This window comes from Cryptomeria japonica, chromosome 11 (genome assembly GCF_030272615.1).
Source record: "Cryptomeria japonica chromosome 11, Sugi_1.0, whole genome shotgun sequence".
Classification (NCBI taxonomy): domain Eukaryota; kingdom Viridiplantae; phylum Streptophyta; class Pinopsida; order Cupressales; family Cupressaceae; genus Cryptomeria; species Cryptomeria japonica.
The window spans coordinates 189,437,483-189,446,365 of NC_081415.1; positions in this window are offsets into that span (position 1 = coordinate 189,437,483).

Consider the following 8,883-nt stretch of genomic DNA (forward strand, 5'->3'; position numbering starts at 1 on the left):
CTTCTATTTTGTTGAACACACGATGTCCTTGAGAGGTGGGGGGGGGGGGGGGTAATAAGTGATTTCCAAACTTGACCCTTTTCTATCCTATGTGTGTATACCGGTTAACTGATCCAACATAAAGTAGAGATACCGATTAGATGGGAGGATAACACAAATGCAACCACACATAAAAGAGACATCACATAACACCAGATATACGAGGAAAATCTAAGAAGGGAAAAACCTTGGCGAGAAGTGCTGTTGGAGACTATTGCTCCAATTCAAACTCATAATCAAACGTTCGGTTACAACATTTAGGGCACCAACCCAATGAGTACCACTCCTGCTTTAGGGCACCAACCCAAGGAGTACCAAACCCTTCATCTAGCTCCAACTCAATGATTACAAGATCATATCATAAATACAAAAGTAATATTCCTGTTACAAAAGAACTTTGTAACTCTCATGTATGTCTCTCCATCGGTTCTCCTCTGTCTAATTCTCTGCCGGTTCTCTGCTCACCCTCTCACTGCTGCAACTTTATCTCCTGCTGCAACTCACTCTCTGCTGCAACCTTACCGGTTTAGCCTCTTCTTCTTCTCTACCAGTTCTGCTCTCTGCCGGTTCTCCTTCCTCTCTGACACACTGCTGCTAGTCACCAACAATCTTCTTCTTCACTCAGTCAGATATCTACTATCTGATTAATGTTGGTACTCAGCTTACCATATCTTCACTGCAGTCCTCTGTGGCTCTTCTCTGTTGGTTTTCAGTCACCACCGGTGTACTCCTTTGTTAGACTCAATGGCAGGCTACCGGTTGCCTCACTCTTGCTGGTTGAACTCTTCAACCCGATTCTTTCTCACACTCAGTCTCTTCAGTGATTGTTATTGAACACTTCACTGGTTGGCTATCTGGTTTTTCTCACTCATGCAGCGACATCAACTACATCTTTGGCTCACACTCTTATAGCCAGATTTTCCCGCCTAAACGTGAGTTCAAACATTTGCGTTCTAGGGTTTCTACGATGCATTGAATCTGCATCCAATCTGATCTCTGATCATCGTGGCACATCATATCCGATCAGATCTCATGTCCTTGATTGATGACATACAACTCATCAATCAACATTGCCATACTCTTTACCTTTCAACCCACGTCTTCTATCTTTAGCCGTATGTAGCATGATTTTTGGCCTTTTGTCTGATCAATCACGTGCATGATGCTTTTTTCTTCACCCTTTTCTATACAGGATCTCTGTTGTTTCTTTGATCTTGAGCCACAATCCTCTGCCATAATCCCTCGAGCTTCGCAGTCGCCATTAAATGCTGGATCAATCACCAACAACCTCATCGACACATCACACCGACTTGTGCATGCATGCCACTTCAACTCCATGTGGCCCTTTAGTCGACATCCACCTTTGCTAGGTCTTTTGTGTCGGTCCAGACTAGATCACCGACCAACCACAAAACTAGGTTCATCTACCGGTTCACAAACTTGCCGGTTATACCCTAACCGGTCTGTCTTCAGCCTTGCACTTTGCTTCTCTTCCAGTGGAACACTCAAACCGATCAACACACTTGCCAACCTACCTCATGCACATCTTCAACAGATGGGAGCCTTCTGGATCTGCACTTTGTTAGCATTACCGTTGGACATACTTACCGGTAAACACCTTGATGACACCATGTCATCAGCCTTCACCAATCTCCATCTGTGTGCAACTTCTCAAACTTGCCTTCTTGATTAATAAACCGGTTTTCCTATCAACTATTTTGTCAAAGTGACAAACATATCCTTCCTTCTATGTTCCGACAACTCATCATGTCTACCCGGCTGATCCGGTGCATATCTCTGATCTCATGCACCTAAGGCAACATAGTGTTTCACCAGTTGATCCAGTGTGTGCCTTCAAACACCTTCCTTTAACTCTTTTGTCTTATCTTGGAGGACTATGATGCATTCCATGCATAATAGGAGATAAGCTTCACTTACCGGTGGGAGTGGATCCTTATCATCTACATTCGTCATTGCACCAATATGGCTTCCCTATTTGAGCATGCATATCTTCAAACAAACACATATGATCCGGTTGAGCACAATCGCTATCAGTCATCTCTTCATATGGTGACTACAACTTTATCCGGTGGGAGTCCTGCAATTTTACATCCACACGACAGACCGGTGGCCTGCACATACTTCACCTTCAACGTTGATGTGATTTTTGTAACATTCATCCTCTTCATCACAATCAACAGCCCAACATCTTGCTCTCTTGTTGGTTGGCAACAATGCATTGCCAACATGTCACTTACCGGTCTATAGTTCTTATGTCTTCAACACAAGTCAACACTAACTTGTGTACTAGTGACTCCAATGGCCATTATGCTTGATGCCATTCTCTTCCTTACCGGTGACCAGCTATGCTAGTTGATTTCAATGACACCATTTCTGGTATGCATCAATGACAACACTTCCCATCAATCTCTCATATCGGTTGCCATCCTATACTGGTTGACATCAATGACAACACAATGCCAAGATATTTGTCCATCTATTTGTGGATGAAAAGTTGTACTCTCATTTTTTTGTATCCATCAAGTTTCGTAAGTGGAACAAAATTTGCCAACAAGCATTGTGCTTGTCAGAAATTGTGATGGTTAGAATCAATCAAGCACTTTGTGACTTTGGACAACACTTGCACTATACCTTTCTAAGACGTTCTTTCTAAGTCACTCTAATTAATTATTATAGAAAAAAGAGTGGACCACATAATTAATGGGACTAATTATGTTACAAGGGGGACAATTAATTACATTAAATTAAATTAATTTTGAGTGTCTAGATTTTGCCCCTCTTTGATGCGGTGTTGTGAAATAACTTCAAATCAAAGATAAAGATGCCCCAATGAGGAGACTAGTGTTTGTGTTTTCTATAAGATAGGATGACAAATATACTATTCTTAGACAATTGTGGAAGGATGATGGCCCCTAGAGAATTTGGCAGGAAAAAAAGGTTTTCAGGGCAACGTCTAGAAAAAAATGGAAGGAAATTAGGAGAAGGGGACGAGAAAGAAAGAATTAATTTGGTGAAGGAACGATAGTAAAAGGAGGAAGTATGCGTAAATGGTGGAAGGCGAAATATGGCAGGCACCACGACTAGTAGAAAGGGGAAAAGAGGGCTATATAGGCTATGGGGAGCCAATTGGTGGGTCATTTGTGCAGTTTTCTTTAAAAAATTGACAAGAGCCCTAAAGAAGAAGAAATGACAAGATGGTGAGTATTCCATGTCATCAACAACATGGGGGGCGAGTGAGACAGTTCTAGTGGTCATTAGAGCATGAAGATCCGGTATGTACCAAAAGTGACTTTGTGATTTAAGAGATTATGGCATTCATGATGTATTTATGGGGGAAAAATGTGTTAGGGAACAAACGTTGATAATCTGTTTGGCATCTACTCTTGGGAATTGACGTAGGTGCAGATGGAGAGATGCACAAGCATGCATAAAATTGCATGCACAAGTGTTGATCAAGCGATTGGCATCTACATCTCCACTAAGGGGTCTATAGAGGGGATATGATTGAGGACCAATGTCTTTGTTGTTCGATGTAGGCCCCTATGAAATGGCATTTGCACCTCAGTTTGGATGTTTGTGTTGTTCAATGCAAGAGAATGAGAATTGGTGTGTGCACTAAAGAAAAAGGATGGGCTAGGAGGTAAAAGGGAAAACGGTTAAGGTAGGTAAGGAGAAGCCTTAGTTTTTTGCAGGTAGAGAAACGATAGGCTAGAATAGAAGAAAGGATAATGGTTGGATTTGGGTATAGATGCAAGAGTAACTAGGTCCTGTGGAGTTGAGAGCACTAGCCTTTGGCAATGGGACTACATGAGAAGCTTAATAGTGGACAAGATGTTTCTCCATGCAACAAGACTTGAGTGGGTTGGCAGGTGGTCACGTGTGCCTACACACAAGAGGATGATGATGACATTGATCGTGAGGTGGCACAATGACACTAGAAGCTTCCACCTACTAACAAGGGAGGTGTCCACCACTTTGGAGGACACTTGGTGGATCCTTCAGATCCTTATTCATGGGGACATCCTAGAGTATAGGTTAGAGCACCGAGAGTACTACATGTGACAAGTGTTCAGGACAGATAGAATGCCCATGCATAGGACACAAGTGAGATTGGAGGGGTGCATAGAGAGACAAAGATGACTTTTGAGGATAGATTTACATGTAGTGGGACTAATCAATAGGCGACTAATGTCATTGATCAGTGGCTAACCAATGTTAGGCGAGCGAGCATAGATTTTTCATCGGTTGGGTGAGAGTCTTGTACTAGATAGTAGGAGATGCAGTGAATTATACATGGGGATATGTGATGTTGGGACAACTCTACCATGATATCCACATGTGTATACTAGGGGTATAGGAGCTTAGGGACAATTGTTACACATTTGGGCATTTGGGCACATAAGTGTTTGCTGACCTATTGGAGTGAGGGACAAGGAGCCAAAGCACCCCTATGCATGTAGATACAAAGGCCTATGCCTTGGGACACTAGAGGAGGTTCCTAGATGAGACGATGGACTTTACAGGGAGGCCCTGTAGGAAATGTGAGGTGTGGGCAGAGGACGGGTACTACTTGTCTTATACTTAGGCTACATGCTAGTTAACTGGACAGACATTGCACGTGATTGACTAGTAACAACTCCACAAGGTGATAAGATAGTTTGGGTTATGACAGGATGTGGTGAGAGAGGAGCTCACACATGCATGCATAATGTAGGAGGTAGTAGCATGGGAGGATCAGATAAACCCGATGTGGGCTCGATTGAGATTTCTTGCGATGGTTCCAGTGTCATGGGACCCACGGGCATATGTGATTGATGTAGGCATGACCCTAGAGTATGCAACATAGTGGGGTCAATACATTCCAATTATATTGACTATCTCAGGGGTGTTGGATGCTAATGAGAGAGGGGATGCAATTGATTAGGTGGTAGGAGGAGATAGAGATGATGGAGGGGACATGGGAGATGGGGGAGGAGATGGAGGGAGGGATGGCGAGGGAGAAATTTCTATGGCAGTCTCTGACGACAACATATCATGGGCATGGAGGCTACCATTAGTAGTGAGATAGAGGAGGTAGGGAGGAGGACAAAGGGAGCCACAAGTACCAACATAGGTACAGGTCAGGGGACAAGCCTAGGTACAAGCACTTCCACAACTATATCTAAAACCACAGTCATAGCCATAGGTGCTAGGATAGGAATAGGTAGGTTCTCTGGTACAGGTTTAGGCTTAGGAGCAAGAGGGAGGACATAGGGTGGGGTCGAGGGAGAGGCCCAGGGAACTAGTGATTACCCAAGAGTAGTATGATTAGCTATAGGGGGTGAGAGATGCACTATTTAGGACCATAGATGAGGAGATCTCTCAAGCCGTGAGCCTACATGAAGAGTTAGATACAATGCAAACACAAGTGGAGATCTTCCAAGTGGAGGTGGAGAGAGAGGGAGGGTGAGTAGAGGTCCTCTAGGTAGAGAGGGATAGCCTACAAACAACTTTAGACACTGCCACAATGGACAAGGATGCCTACAAGGCAGAGAGGGACATTGTACAAGAGGCGATGCAAGAGATGGGGGTAGGATAGATGGTGGAGGAGTTGGAAGCAATGAGGACAAATCTAGATGGGGCTTGGGCACATCTAGCCAGGGCACAAGTGAATATGACATAGTTGAGGGGGGAGATGGATGTGGCATGATAGATATTGGTACCATAGGGGCTTAGATAGGTTTCCATAGATGTGCTAGTAGCTCGGAGAGATGTAGAGAGACAGATGCGAGAGACCCAATATTACCTGATATTATATGAGGATGTGGTTCCCGAGGGGCAACAAGCTTCGTCATATGTGGAGAGTACACAGTCTGGGAGGACCAGGTTAGAAGCATTAGAGGGATCTATTAGTATGAGAGCACCTTGGTCACCACCACTAGAACCTAGCTAAGGATGGGAGGCCTTATTGGCATTTACATGAAGATTGCATTAATGATATGTTATGTTGTCATTGATGTCAATTGAACTAGTAATGATATTAATGATGTTGCTGATATTGTTGTTATTGTTAATATTGTCTTGTAACCGGTAGGAAGAGCTTTGTGAAGGTTATTGTATATCGGTATGTAAGTTTGTGAGTTGAACCAGTAATCAAAGTAAAAGGTTAAACCCTTTCTATGTTATGTAATAGGTAAACCCTACCAGTTGTTTTTGTTAAACCCTAACCGATTAAGGTTGTTGAATTGGTTATGTTGGTTGAGCGGTAATGATGGTGACACGTAAGGTCATTGTATGAAGACAAGTTCAAAATGTTTTGGCAGGTTTGTTTGTCTAGGGAAGGAACAAAATGTATTGCATCTAATGCAAAGGGCGTGATGAATTACTAAGTTCGATGAAGCGGTAATCAAGGAGCAGTTGAGGTTTTCTTGATTGATGTGATGAGATTGCGATGAAATCCAACGGTCATGCTTGTACCGACTTGTTTGTAATCTTGATGATGAGAGGATTAGAATTTTGTTGTGTTACCGACCTAATTGATTTGTATTTAAGGTTGATGAAGTTGTTTTGTTTTAGTGTTGGCAAGAGTTGGCATAAATCAATTGAGTGTGTGGTTGCTTAACCGGAGAATGAGTTTGTAGTTTAAGTAAAGGCAGATAGAAGCTTAAATGGATCTGATCAAGCAAATGTAGTGCTATTCAGACAGATAAAGAAACTCCTGTTGTTTTCTGACAATTACAGCAGAATTGAAATCCCCTAACCGCGTAATCTCTAACAAGCTTGGTTACTTATTAAATCCTCTAACAAGGTGGTCCATTAGATTGGATTTTTAAATACTCTATTGAGGTTACTCCTTACAAGGTATTTGCTTCTAACAAGGCATTTGTAGTCAATCCCTTAACTGGGTGATTCCTAATAGGATTAGTTCTTAACAGGGCTTTTGTAAAAGCTTTAACAGGCTAGGCTCCTAATAGAGTGAATTTCAGAAGAGTTCAAATATTTTCTTGTGAGTCTCATCTCACCGTGGTTTTTACCTATTTGGGTTTTCCATGTATAAATACTTGTGTTATGTGGTGAATGTTTTGTGGTTATGATCTTATGATTGATTTTATTAATTATTTCTGATAAGGCATGATAACCGGAAGTGTTGAGAAATGAAGCATTTGGATGTTTACAAGTTTGATGTTGTTTACTGTTAAGTTGCTATAACAGTCAACCGGTATTCTTATGACTATTGATGTTGACAGTGGTATTTCATTGATAAGTTTACTTTGTGAGTTTGAGTTTGAGTTTGGGAAGTTTGTATCAGTTTTTCTAGTTATTAATTCACCCCCCCTCTCAGTAATCTACCAGATACTTATTCTTTCATCATACCATCAAGCCTCGCACCATCAGAGGTCAAGAGCATAGGGTATATGATCACATTACGCACATGACCATTTTTTTCACCCTATGGGGATATCCTTGTACTATGATTTAATACATTTTTTGATATATATGAGATGGCCATGATTTTGGCGACATGTATCCATTGTGTACACATACATTTATTATGGACTCTATGATGGGCATTTATTATGGTTATGATGATGTTTATGCATTATGATGATTTTGTTTATGATGGTCCTAACATGTCTGGATGTAGGATGTATCTATGTGTGATGATGTATGTGATAGTAATTTTTGATGCAGGGTGTGTGGATGCATATGTGATGGATCTAACATATTTGTGATGCAAGTGGAGTATATACATGTTATGTTTGAGATGGTTTTTGTGGATTTATATAATATGTGGATGTTATGGATATGTATGTGATGAACTTATTGATGTATGCATATGTATGATTTATTGCTGTAGGGTGTATGTATATGTGTATATAATTGATGGATGACACATTCATGATATTTTTATGCATGTTCATAATTATGTATATGTTATGACAATTCTTATACTATGATAATGTGTGTGATGATGAGATGGTTATTCTATTACGCTTGATATATGATAATTCTTATGAATGAAATGACATGCATAATGTACTTAATGAATCGAGATGGCATGCATAATGAAGCCAACCCATCTAAATGTAAATCTAAATAATGCTAAATGAAATGTATCTAAATGAATATAAATGGATCTAAATCAAAACCTAAATGACTCTAGATGGATGATGCATGTAATGGATCTACATGAGGGAGAGTGTACTAATCTGTGTGAGATATTCATGTTTGAATAAATGAATACTCCTATGTGAGGAAATATATGTGTAGGGGATTCGAGGTGGGGGAATCTAGATGGGGTGAATTCTAGGTGCGGGGAATTCACTAATTGCATGAGATATTAATGTTTGAATAAATGGATGGTCCTAGGTGAGGGGATATGGGCCCAATAGTATTGAGGTAATTGTTGAATCTCTGGTCAATGATGTACAAAAATGTGCAACTTGAGTGAGGGAAAGCATGAACATTTAGGATCAAGTATAACTAAATCATAGAAGGAGCTCTGGGACTAGTGTCTATTAAATGTAGACAGTGTTGGATATGATGTGTTGTTGTCATTGATGCCAACATATTCTTGTGTTGTAGAGAATTGGTTTATTGCAGAATGTTGAGTTGGTTTGGGTGATCTATTACAGATGTGATGATGCGGATTAATGGGTTTTGAGATACTTATCTATAGTTGATTGAGTATGAGTTTTAGTGTTCTGGAAGGTGATTTGGTTGAGTTATGTGATTCGGTGTGATGGTTGGTTTTTCTGTTGGTTATGTATTGCAGAGTTGTGATTTCTAGATTGTACTGCTCCAGAATTGATTCTTTATGTTGTGTGGATTTTGGAGAATGTT